Below are 12,725 nucleotides of genomic sequence, written 5' to 3'. Positions count from 1 at the left end.
CCCTCCCCCCGGTCCCCTCCTCCCTGTCACAGTGGACAAGGGATCCTCTCCCCGCACCCGCCGTCACGATTTGAAAAGAGTGTGGCTGTGCAGGGCTCCCCCACATGACCATGTCATTCATTCACAGAGTTCTGTAAATTAATAGACTACAAGTACCAACTGCCTTTGCGGCTGATGGCTTGCAGTTTTCAATGAAGTACGGAGGAGCTGGTGAGCCTCCTCGTGTTTCATTTAATCTTCCTGGACTGCAGTAACTGCCTGCCCATATCAGAAGGACAGGCAAACAGCTACACGGACAGTCTGCAGGAGCCTGATATTGCACCCACGATCTGCTGATGAAGGAGTCTTGTGAGGCTGCAAAATGTTGCTTCTGCTGTAATAATGTGATCGCTGAATAAAGCTTTGGACCCATTCTGGATATCCATGGTGTACTTTTTGATGTTCTCTTGCTTTGACACTCTGATGGTTGCTGCAGCACCTGCTTACACATGCAGCCATTTCTTCAGGAACGTATGCATTGGGAATTGTGCATTGAAATCTGCTGCCTCAGTACACCTGCCAAGAGCCTTCAAACCTGATGGAAACAGTGGTCTGGCTCCTGGAGGAGTTCTACAAATACCAAGATGAAGCATCTGGAGAGTGGGCATCCCTAGGCAGGCTGTATTTGCCAGCAGACCACCCTAGTCAATGCTTGCATGTGATCCTGAGCCTCACTGATTGAGTGAAATAAGCTGAATGGTAGGGGCAGGCCAGGGAAAGCTCTACTGGAGAGGAAAGGGGTAAACGATGGTTGACATCCTCCAGCCAGGAAATGTGACAAGCACTATCTGATTTGCTGCAGGTTCTAATGTACATTGTAGGAAGCTCACAGCATGCAGATAATCAGACTAATGCTTCTGTTTTTTTATCCAATCAATTTGCAATTCAATCAAAACTATCAAATCTGCAAACAATTGAACAGCCACAACTTCTCTTCTGATTTATTTTTTAAACTCTATTTAGATCGGATTCAATCAAACTGAGTCAATCCGCCAAACCAGAAATTTATGAATTTTGTTTTATCAATTGGTGGTACTGAAATTCTTTGTTCATGAATCCAGTTGTATTTTGAATGATCACATTATGAGATTACATGGTGGAAACAGAGGTGCGATTGATAATGCCTAATTATCGATCGAAATCCACTTTTCCGTGTTTGCCATATCAATTAAATGGGTTGTTAACCATAGATTGATTATTCCTATCGGAAGAGATCATTCAGAAAATAAATCAATCATTTATCAAAGCGTGTATGGCCACCTTAAGAAGTTTCAGTACAGGAGAGGAACCTGTGTAAGACTGAAGACAGTGCAAGAGTTCAGCTGTTATGTGTGGATTTTATTGACAGGTCCCTTCTAATCGGTCTAATTCCAGTTTAGAAAACAAAACCTCTACATTTATTGCTTTTACTTTTTTCCATCCATTTTACCGCACGAGGATTGTCCTCATCTGCAGGTGATTGTACAGCACGGTTCCACGCAGAGGTTAACAAAACATCTTCCACTATAAGAAAGGATTTTTCTGCTCCTTCTGTTCCAAGTCATTAGGAGTTCATGGCACTGAATTATTTATTTGTAAAACAACATGCCACATTCGAGGAGACTGCAAGGAGCGCTGGAAATTGCCTGACACGCTAGGAAATGATAAAAGCAAATGAAAATGGAGTGAGAAACAAAAGGATATTGAGTGAAAAAAGAAGAAGCTTTAAAAAGAATGTTATTTGTTCTTACTTGTCATCGGAGACTCTCACCCTGCGGTCTCTATTCATGTGCTCTCAAAAAATAGAACTTGTGGGATGCCTGAAATAAAAAAAATAAAAAAACAGTAATTAAAAAATAAAAGTGCTCTGAAATTCAATCATAACTCCATTTCAGTTTAGGAAAAAAATGTCTGATGGATAAATCTAATTATTGCCAGATTGATTACATAGATGGCTCCGTAGCGTCTTGTTTCAGAAAATGGCTTTGATAAATGCAATGTGTCTGATATTATATTATGGCCATATCTTAGCAGGGGGAGGCCTGAAGGCGCCTTGGAGCACTTTGCCCTAATTTCACACAAGTGCCTGTATGAGGAGGCTGACTGACAGGCGGCGTAGCTTAACGTCACTTAACTGTAAATCAGAATAGTTTAATTGTGTTATTTTATCCGAGGAGAAACATTATAGACAGATCTAATGCTGCTGTTGGTGACAGTTAATGCAAGGGCTTGTTAGCGCCAAAGGTGTTTGAACAGCTTCTATCATTACAACTGATAAAAAAAAAATCTTATCAGACAGCTAATGAATAGCCTTGTGTGCTGTGAGAAAAACATAATAAAAGTGAACCGTCTAAGGAACAGTTTGCTTTCTGACAAACAAATTTGAGATGTGGATCTCAAATTTTCCGACAACAAAATTTGTTGTCGTAAATTCCGATCGTGTGTACACAATTCCGATGCACAAAGTTCCACGCATGCTCAGAATCAAGCAGAAGAGCACTGGCTATTGAACTTCATTTTTCTCAGCTCGTCGTACGTGTTGTACGTCACTGCGTTCTTGACATTCGGAATTTCCGACAAGATTTGTGTATGCAAGACAAGTTTGAGCCAACATCCGTCAGGAAAAAAACATGGGTTTTGTTGTCGGCAAATCCGATCGTGTGTACGCGGCATTAAAGTGTATCTCAGGCCAAAATGTTTTTTAAGTTGTGGACCTGGATGCACACTAATGATGGGTTAGAACCCCTGTTAGGATTGGCCACACAACATTACCAAAAAAGAAAAATGATCTTTAACCTCTTCCCGACCAGCCACTGCAGTTGTACTGCGGCAGGTTGGCTCCCCTGGGCGAAACGACGTAGCTGTAAGTCAGTTCGCCTTTTGACCACTAGGAGGCACGTGCCTGGCGGTCGCGATGACCGCCAGGCACTCACGATCGCTCCACACAGGGACAGAACAGAGATCTGTCACTGTAAACAGACAAATCTCCGTGCTGTCAGGGGTGAGGAGAGCGATCTGTTGTTCATACTAAGTATGAACAATGATCGCTCTCCTCACCCAGACAGTCCCCTCTCCCCACAGTTAGAATCACTCCCTAGGGAACACAGTTAACGCCTTGATCGCCCCCTAGTGTTAATCCCTTCCCTGCCAGTGACATTTACACAGTAATCAGTGCATTTTTATAGCACTGATCGCTGTATAATTGCCAATGGTCCCAAAAATTTGGCAAAAGTGTCCGATCTGTCTGCCATAATGTCGCAGCCTCGATAAAAATCGCTGTTCACCGCCATTGCTAGTAAAAATAAAAATAATAATAAAAATCCCCTATTTTGTAGATGCTATAACTTTTGCGCAAACCAATCAATATACGCTTATTGTGATTTTTATTACCAAAAATATGTGGAAGAATACATATCGGCCTAAACTGAGGAAAAAAATTAGCTTTTTTTTAAAAAAAATGGGGATATTTATTATAGCAAAAAGTACAAAATATTGTGTTATTTTTCAAAACTGTCACTCTTTCTTTGTTTATAGCGCAAAAAATTTAAACCGCAGAGATGATCAAATACCACCAAAAGAAAGCTCTATTTGTGGGACAAAAAGGACGTCAATTTTGTTTGCGTACAACGTCGCACGAACATGCAATTGTCAGTTAAATCGACATAGTGCCGTATCGCAAAAAATGGCCTGGTCATTGAGCAGCCAAATCTTCCGGGGCTGAAGTGGTTAAAAGCAATAGAAATACAGTTAGATTAAAATCAACTATCTTTATTCCACATTATTGGGTATAAAACAGCATATAAGAACCAATTAACTCCACATGTACATCAAACAAGGGTAAAATGATCTGCCTTATATGAGGTAGACTGGGCCCCCCCGAAAAAACTGGTAAATGATAGTATAGAAGGCATAGAAGTATCACTAGGTCAGGGAAGTGCCACAACCTTGGGTATCTAGATTCAGCTCGATGTGTTTTCAGACTAAGCAAGCTGGCTTTAGATACCCAAGGTTGCAGCACTTCTCCAACCGAGTGATAATTCTAAGTCTTCTATACTATCATTCACAATACAGAAAAAGTGCAGTGCTAACTCAATGTTCAAAAGTCTCTAGAAACATCACTTGAGAGTCTACATATATAAGAAGGCTAGTATGGTGGCCTGAATTTATTGGCGGAGTCCAGGGGCTATATAAGCAGACCACTCAACCGTGGTCCTTGTCGGTTCCAGTGCGCGGTATTACATCACCAGACTGAATCTGCCAGCTCACTGCATGTTTGTAAGTCTGTGTATTCGAATTCCAGTGTGTTGCGGTTTTCCCCGTTCGTGGTTTTTCGTTGATCATTTCTTGCTCACTGTCGCACGTAGTATTCATAAACCTTTCTTGTATCAAGCATTATTTTGATTCATCACGTTCCTATTCATTAAGTTACCATAACCATAGGTTCGAAGGTTTCCGATGCCTTGTTGTTCCCCTCTTGCGAACAGACTTACAAATCATTCGTACATCCCCGAGCTCAGTCATTCACTTAATCATCGTACCACTCAGCAAAAACATTGCATTTCCCAGTCATTCACCCACCCCACAGCCCGATTCAAGTCTAGTCGTATCAGCGGCACAGCAATGCAAATCGGGTCCTTTCGTACACTCTACAGCCCGATTCGAGTCTAGTCATGTCGGCAGCACAACAATTCGAAAAGGGTCTATTCATACAATCTATAGCCCGATTCCAATCTAGTCACGTCGGCGGCACAACAATTCAAATCAGGTCCATTCATACACTCTAGAGCCTGATTCTAAGCTAGTCGTGTTGGCGGCACAACGACTCGAATCCTCAGCACGACACAACACGATCCTATTGTCACACAGCTTCTGCAGCTCGGTCTCCACCGTGAGGCACCTGCCACAAGCTATCAGTCATCACTCAGCCCATCCATTCGTACGTTTGTACATACTCACAATCTTTGAAAAAAATTGCAACTTCATTAACTCCGACACAAGTTGGCACGATTTGTTTCCACACACTCATGATCACAGCTCATTCCCACATGCCCTAATTTTCTACTGTCCTTGTTTTCGCCTTCCTGATAAGGCTGCTTTCTTGCAATCATTGCAAGCACATGTAGCACCCTGATGTTTAGGCAGGGTTGCTGTTAAATTTATTTGCCAAGTGATAGTTGCCTTGGCCAGTTGATAGGAGGCCAATTAATTTCACCCTAATTCTGGAATTGCTGCACTTCTCTCTTCTGTCACCAGATGGCCGGGTATCTGGTGCCACTAGATAAGACAAGGGTATTGCAAGGACAGATTAGGAATGAATGGAGTGTCTCAGCCAATGGGCAGGCATTTTCTTGACTCCCTTCACCTGCTGGGAGAGCCTGTTTATTTAGGTGGAGTCAGGTGATCGGGGTTCTGTGCCACTTGGATGTCTGTCTGGGGGGACATGTGTTGTAATGCCCCATCTGGCTGCTAGGCTGTCTGAGGTCCTATCCAAAAGCAAGAGAGCAGTGTAGGGTTGGGACTGTGTCCAACCAGAAGCAACGGTTCTGCCTGTCGGGGAACCAGCTGTGGTCGGAGGTAGAGGGGGAAGCTGTCGCCACTATGGGACCATCCACTTTGCTTGCGGAGCATTATCGTGTGCCAAGCCAGGGACCAAGCAAGCCAGTGGGGTGATGCTTGAGCAGTATCTGTGAGTGCCAAGCTAGGGACCCAGCAGGGATGCGGGGGTGATACTTGAGGAAGATACTGAGTGAGAAGATTGGAAGAGCTTAGGAGATCCAGTGGCTAGTGGATCTGTTAGTCTAGTGAAAGACTGGGAGCTCATTTGAGTGAAGTTCTACAATAGGAGATTGTAGAAAAAGTGGAGGAGTTTATTGCAACCGTGTTAGAAACTGTTACAAGATTGTTGTCAAAGGAGACAGCGGTCCTACTCATGCAGATGTGGTGTCTAGCTGGATGCCTTTCCCTACATGGCTGTCTGCCTATAGAAGTCTCTGAGTCTGCCAACTAACGTTGCATCTACTAAAGGGTGTCCTGGACCTAAACCTCTCTCCCACAGTTCTATTTAAGAGACAATAAATCTATTTGCATTCAAGAAGTGTCTGGTGCCCATCAATCTACCTTGCATTACACCCACCATGCCATGTAACCCACTCTACACAGAAGGATGTCAGCTGTCCCTAACTCTGGAGGTCACTATCGGGCCTCAGGGGGCCCGGGACTTGGCTACACACGTCTCCAGTGGCACTTAATCCGGCCACTCATCGGCTCCAATGGCATATGGGCCGCTCACCATTTCTGTCTGTTGTTTCTCCTTTATTTCAGTCGATTTCAGGTTGTTTCATTCTGCACCAGGTTGGACGTTATTTCCTCAGATAAAAAAAAAAAGAAAAAATCTTAAAAAAAGAAAGAAAAAGCTTAAAAAAGAAAAAAAGAAACACACAAACAGACATAGGGCTCACATCTTTACCAGGGGGCCAGTCACGTTCAAGGGGCGGGTTAGGTCATTTTATCAGGTTAAAACTGGACTTCTATGTCACCTTGCTATAGGTTCCCGGTTGACTGAGTTCTCGACCCCAACCAGGACTTCGCAAACTAAGGCGTATAGTCAGGGGTGTAGTACATGGGTTCCTCCCTCACCAGGGGCGTAACTACCACCATAGCGACCCATGCGGGCGCTATGGGGCCCGCAGCCGAGTGGGGCCCAGTGAGGATAAGAGCACTGCCGGCACAGTCTCCCAGCCAGGGGAAGAGAGAGGAAAGGAAGAGGCGAGCTGTCCGCATCAGCAGAGAGCTGAATTGCCCGATGTAAGAGCTTTCATTAGAACTTCCAGTGTTCCCGGGGCTCACGTCACATAGCTCCACCTTTTGGCCCGGTGCCTTTGATAGACAGAACGCTGATCCAATGCGGGACATGTGACGTCATCAAAGGCATTGGGCCATGAGGTGGGGCTATGTGATGATGAGCCCCGGGAAGACAGGAAATTCAAATGAAAGCTATTACAGCGGGCAATCTCTGCTGATCCGGGTGGCTTGCCTCTTCCTCTGCATAGGTGGGGCTGTATGGGGCACAGGCAAACCAGGCTGTATGGGCACAGGTCACGCTGTATGGGGCACAGGTCACGCTGCATTGGGCACAGGTCACGCTGCATTGACACTAGGGCAGCTGTGGGGGGGGGCTGTTTGCAGGGGGGGCCCATACAACATTTTGCTATGGGGCCCTGCTATTTCTAGTTACACCCTGTCCCTCACATCACCCTGCAGAACCCTTTACTACGTTCACCTCACATACATGTTTGTGCTGCTCATCGGGCGTTAGTTACTGTCAAATGTTTCTTTGCATTACACTCTGTTTTCGAAGGGCAACCCTTCACCTATTCAGACAAGGTCGCTAAATGTTAAGCTTGCTGGCAGTGCCAGCGTTTGTAGACCTAACACACATCACGAACTACAGAACGCAACATTCCTACTTAGGCTGTACCAGACTTCAGTTTCTCGCCCCAGTGAACCCTGGGGCTCTGGTCCACAGGTTTGAGCTCAGCACAGACGGGCACCCAAGATATCGATTACCTGGCCAATCACTGCCTGCCTCACCTCGGTTTCCACGCACTCTTTTGAGTTTTCTAAATTTCCACTCATCAGCGCTCAATGCTTCAGAGCGCAAACTGGCTTCTTCACTGCACCTGTCGTTCCTTTTTCTGCCTTTCTCGTTTTCCTTCTTGTCTTTTTTCTGTACGCAACCTCTCTGTCCCTTCCTGCCTTTATGACTCATCTTAACACATGCATTTCCCCTTTTCTTGTCTTTTAGCTGGAGCCATGTCGCAGGCCGGCAGGGAAGACTTCACCTCTGCCCCTCTGTCACCCTCTGCGGGTTCAGAAAGCAGCAGCGTTCAGTCCCTCAGGGCTTGGACCATCCCCAAGCTCACAGCGGAGCTACGGCATAGGGGCAATTTTTACCCCGCCACAGCCAGGAAAGCTGAGCTCTTTAGGCTGCTCTTCCCCACGCTAGTGGCAGCTCAGCCTGGCACCCAGCAGGCATTCCTGCAATCGATCTCCTCGGCTATTGCCCAGCTCCACTCCATGGTCACCACATTGTCCACAGCAGTCTCTGACGTCTAGGGTAGAATGGGAGTCCTGGAAGTCCTGGAAGTGCGCCCAGCTGCGGCCCTTCCGGGCTTGGTCGCTGTTTTTTGTCCTGAAGCCTCCACCTGCAGGTTTGCCAGAGATCTGCACTACCATCTTCCCTGCCGGCATCAGGAAGGACATCTTGGATGGCAAGGACGTTAATCTGGCTTCCCTCCTTATATCGGTCCACAATGTGGCAGAGAACAAATCATATACCTGGCGGGAGCGTCTCAGTGGTCCTTAAATCTAAAGACCCCAGGCTCAACTGCAAGCTATCTGTCACAGAGTTTGTGCTGGCCTTTGGGATGGTTAGGAGGAGCAGGAGGGAAGAGCAGGATTTGTACCTCCACGCAGTGGTTGACCTAAGTTACAAATATGGGGGATTTCATTCTACGATTGCCACCAGTCATTTTTAGCTAAGGCAGCAGCCATGCAATCAATTGGAGTATCATCGATACAGAGCTGTTCTGCTGCCACTTTGCGGGTCTACGCTCCCCACTCTGTGCCATCTGTCAGTCTGCCACCCATACTGCGAACTGGTGCTCCAATACAGGTGCTAGACGCCCCCTCAACTTCCCCTCCACCTCTGGTTTCGGACAAGGCTTGCTGACCCTCACACAGTTGCCCCAGGTGGACAAATTGGGACTGCCTGTCCTGTCAGTGGGGGGCACATCAATCTGCAATAACTTCAATTACAAGACTTGCAACTTTAGCCAATGCGTCTCGTGCCACAGAGTGTATCCTGAAGTCACGTGCAACCTTAAGCAGCACAACATATCATGACTAGGCGGAGTGGATGTCTGGTGGCTGGGGTTTTACCTTTCCTCACATGTAACTCCCTCACTGGCTGCCTTCCTGGTACATGGATTCATGTTAGGATTTCACACCAGCCTCATCACGCTGCCTCACTCGACCCACAAATGCAGGAACCTCCTTTCAGCTGCCACGGCGAGCTGGCCATTGATACCTTGTTGCAGTCCGAACTGGACCAGGGTTTCATCATCGGCCCCTTTGCCGAATCACCTTTCACTACTTGGAGAGTCAACACTATTGGACTTGTCAAGGGCAAGTTTTCAAATAAAGTTCGGTTGTTGTACGACTTGTCTGCGCCTCATTGTTCTCACATCCCAAGTTTAAACTCCCTAATTCCTTCCGAGGAGTTTTCCCTTAAATATGCATCGGTTGACCTAGCGGACATTTCAGACACGTTCAAATTACTGCCCATTGAGCCATCCCTCTGGCGGTGGCATGGCATCAAATGGAATGGTTTGTATTACTTTGCCACCAAGTTGACTTTCGGCACTAAAAGCAGCCCGTGGCTGTTTGATACCTTCGCCCAGTCTCTTACCTGGATCCTGTCGCACAAGCACAATGCCAGAAAGTCATTCACTACCTCGATGACTTCCTGCTGATCGAACGGCCCAGCGAGCCCCCGTTTTATTTGAACAGGTTAAGAGTGGTATTTGGCAATCTCAAAGTGCCCATAGCAGAACATAAAGTGGAAGGCCCAGCGCAGTCCATTACCTTCCTAGGCATCACTCTAGACACTCACTCCATGCAGGCCAGCCTACCTCCTGACAAATTGGCCCAGATCAGGTCGGTTATTAACGCCTTTACCCTTTCACAAGAGTGTACCAAGTTACCGCTACAATGCCTGTTTGGGATGCTCAATTTTGCCATGAGTATTGTCCCTCAGGGGCGGTCCTTCATTTTCCGCCTCTTGGTTTTCCTCTCTCAAGTACAGGACCCCGATCAAATTCTCAGGCTGGACCCAGCAGCAATAGCGGATTTGACAATGTGGGATGAGTTCCTTACAAATTGGAACGGCCTCATCACCTCATGTAGTCACGGACGCCGCAGCCTCCACAGGCTTCGCTGCAATATTTGGCCATCACTGGTTCGCAGGGCCATGGCCACCAGAAATTCTCCAGATTCCCGGGTTTTTTATTCAGTCATCCTCATTTTTGAACTTTACCCCATCGTGGCAGCAGCTCAGGTCTGGGGCTGTACCTGGATGGGGCAAACAGTGGTCAGTGGCCAAAATCGTAAACAAAGGCAGGTCCAAATCGCTAGCCATCATGTCCTTCCTGCGTAGGCTGGTGAAATTGTCCCTGCAGCATCATTTCAATGTGCACTGCACTTATATCGCGGGCAAGTGCAATATCGCAGCAGACGCACTGTCCCGCTTTAACTATACTTCATTCCTTCTGCAGAAACCCGGAGCTGACCCAACCACTTCTCCTATCCCTTCTTGGTCGCAGTTGATGCTGGTTTAAAGGAACACCTTCAGAGTGCGACCCATCTCATTAACCAGTCGCTGTCCCGCAACACACTGAAGGCCTATCATACCACCAGGAATGCCTACAACAGGTTTCTAGCCTCATACCCCGGGGCGGCAGCAGGAGACATCAAGCACGTCCTGGCCTTTATATCATATTGCCACACGCAGCTAGCTCTATCTCATAACACCATCAGGCTGTACTTAGCCAGCATCCAAAATCTTTGTACTTAAAGGACCCTGGAAAGCCATCCTTGTTCACAGCCCACGCAGTCGAATCCATCCTACGCGGCATTCAGAGACATAAGCCCATAGCCAATAGCAAGCACTTACCCATCACAAACGCCATCTTCAGGGACATGTCTGCCATCCTCACACGTTCCCCATTTGGGTTCTTAGACAGCTTGGTCATCCAAGCGGTCATCTACCTGGCCTTCTACGGCTTCGTGCCCCTTTAGTGGCCCCAGCTGCCAGATACTGCGCAGGTGCCACCTGGCTCGCCTTCAAGGTCACTTTGTTCTATACCTCGCGGTGTCCAAAATCCAAAAGTCCAGCCCTGGGGTCGACATCAAGCTCTTCCAGACCCACAACGTCTGGTGCCGAATAGTGATTCTCGACCAGTTATTGTCTCATCTGCCCAACCAGTCGGAATCCAGCCCATTGCTATCTTTTCCTACCAGCCCCCTGAGTAGCAGCCAGTTCATCAGACACGTTAGGATCCTCTTGATCAACCTAGGCCTTGACCCCGGCCGGTATTCTGGACACTCCTTTCGGATCAGAGCGGTTTCAGCCGCATCTCAGCACAGGGTGCCGGACCATGTCATCAAGAAGTTAGGCAGGTGGAAATCCGCCTGCTTCGCCCAGTACATTCTGAACCCTCAGGTAGAAATGTCACAAGCCTTAAGCAAGCCTTCAGAAGGCCAGTATGGTGGCCTAAATTTATGGGAGGAGTCGGGGGCTATATAAGCAGACCACTCACCTGTGGTGCTTGTCAGTTCCAGTGCGCAGTACTCTCCCACCCATTCCTCCTTTTCAGGGCACTTCTCAAACACATTCTCTCCACAATCATCCATTACTTATCTTAGGTATGCCTCCTTTTTTGGCATACCGATCAGCCGACCAGGGCACACCTCAGGTCTATGTTATGTTGTAAGTCTTGTGGCGTCTTTATGTGGTTCATGTCTGTCTTGGGTGAAGGTCTTCAACCATAAATATATAAATATATATGATGGCAAGAAAATCCCCATACCAACTTCTGTGAGAAAGGATGTGCATGCATTTGTCACCACTGTAAGGGTGGGCAAGCCTGCTTACCAGATCCTATTGACCCTCAAATTATAGTGAGGTCAACAACAGCATACAAGGAATCAAGGGCTGGATGGATCAGCAAAAGCCTCGCTATGATATCTGTGTCATCCATCACGGCAGATCCCTAGTGTATGTAGGCTTGTATTCCCACTTCCAGCATTATGTACAGTGCCAGCGATATTATATATAATAATATATTATATATATATATATATATATATATATATATATATATATATACTATCATTCACCAGTTTTGTTGGGGGGCCCAGTCAACCTCATATGGGGCGCATCATTTTATTATGTTTGATGTGCATTTGGGTTTAATTTGTTAGGACGTGGCACAGTTTTATATGTCGTATATCCACAGCTCCACCCTGTGGTGACATACTTTTTTTTAACATATGGCCTGTTAGGGTTGTATTGCTGTCTGTGGGACCACTAGGAAGATTCACCCTCCCTACTTGTACTGGTGACCATTGTCATTGGCACTAAAAGTGAGGGATGATCCAAAATTTGAACTGTCGCCAGAACCGGAATAAAGAAGAGCTCTTCCCATAGGGACAGTGACAGGGATTTCCCTCTCTCTATATTTTATCTCACTTATGTTATATAAACAGATAGAAAAAAATAGACAGGAGCTTGTTGACAAAGCAGCAACTGTCAGACCTCAGAGGGCCTCAAACGTTAACTTAATTTGACAAATTATTGCTACTCTTTCAAGAAATAAGTAGAACCAACAATTTTCTGTGAAATATCTTCAAACTGACAAAACAAATTGGCATCCATCATTGTGTATTCCATATTAACAGAGAAGTATGACCAAAGCTTTTTTTTGGTCATGCTTCTCTTCTGGGTCACAGGAATGCACTTAGTTTTGCTTTCCTGTGACTCAGGATTAAAGTGGTTGCAACCCTAAAAAAAATAAAAAATAAAAAAAATAAATAAATAAAAGAGCTCCTGTCCCTCATAGCAGATTAAGTAGCACAGTGCTTGTGCT

General features: G+C 46.3%; 1 long non-coding RNA gene across 1 annotated transcript in view; it reads right to left on the bottom strand.

The window, feature by feature from the left end:
* Nucleotides 1-1,366: 1,366 nt before the first annotated feature.
* LOC141107267 (uncharacterized) overlaps nucleotides 1,367-12,725 on the bottom strand; it is a 111,870-nt gene continuing 100,511 nt past the window's right edge. The window contains exons 2-3 of the long non-coding RNA XR_012235850.1: nucleotides 1,770-1,838; nucleotides 1,367-1,672 (exon numbers count right to left, since the gene is read on the bottom strand). This is a non-coding gene — a long non-coding RNA (uncharacterized lncRNA). The remainder of the gene's footprint in view (nucleotides 1,673-1,769; nucleotides 1,839-12,725) is intronic.

This window comes from Aquarana catesbeiana, linkage group LG09, assembly GCF_042186555.1.
Source record: "Aquarana catesbeiana isolate 2022-GZ linkage group LG09, ASM4218655v1, whole genome shotgun sequence".
Lineage (NCBI taxonomy): Eukaryota > Metazoa > Chordata > Amphibia > Anura > Ranidae > Aquarana > Aquarana catesbeiana.
Note: the sequence above shows the minus strand (reverse complement) of the source record. Positions and strands in the feature narration are given on the sequence as shown.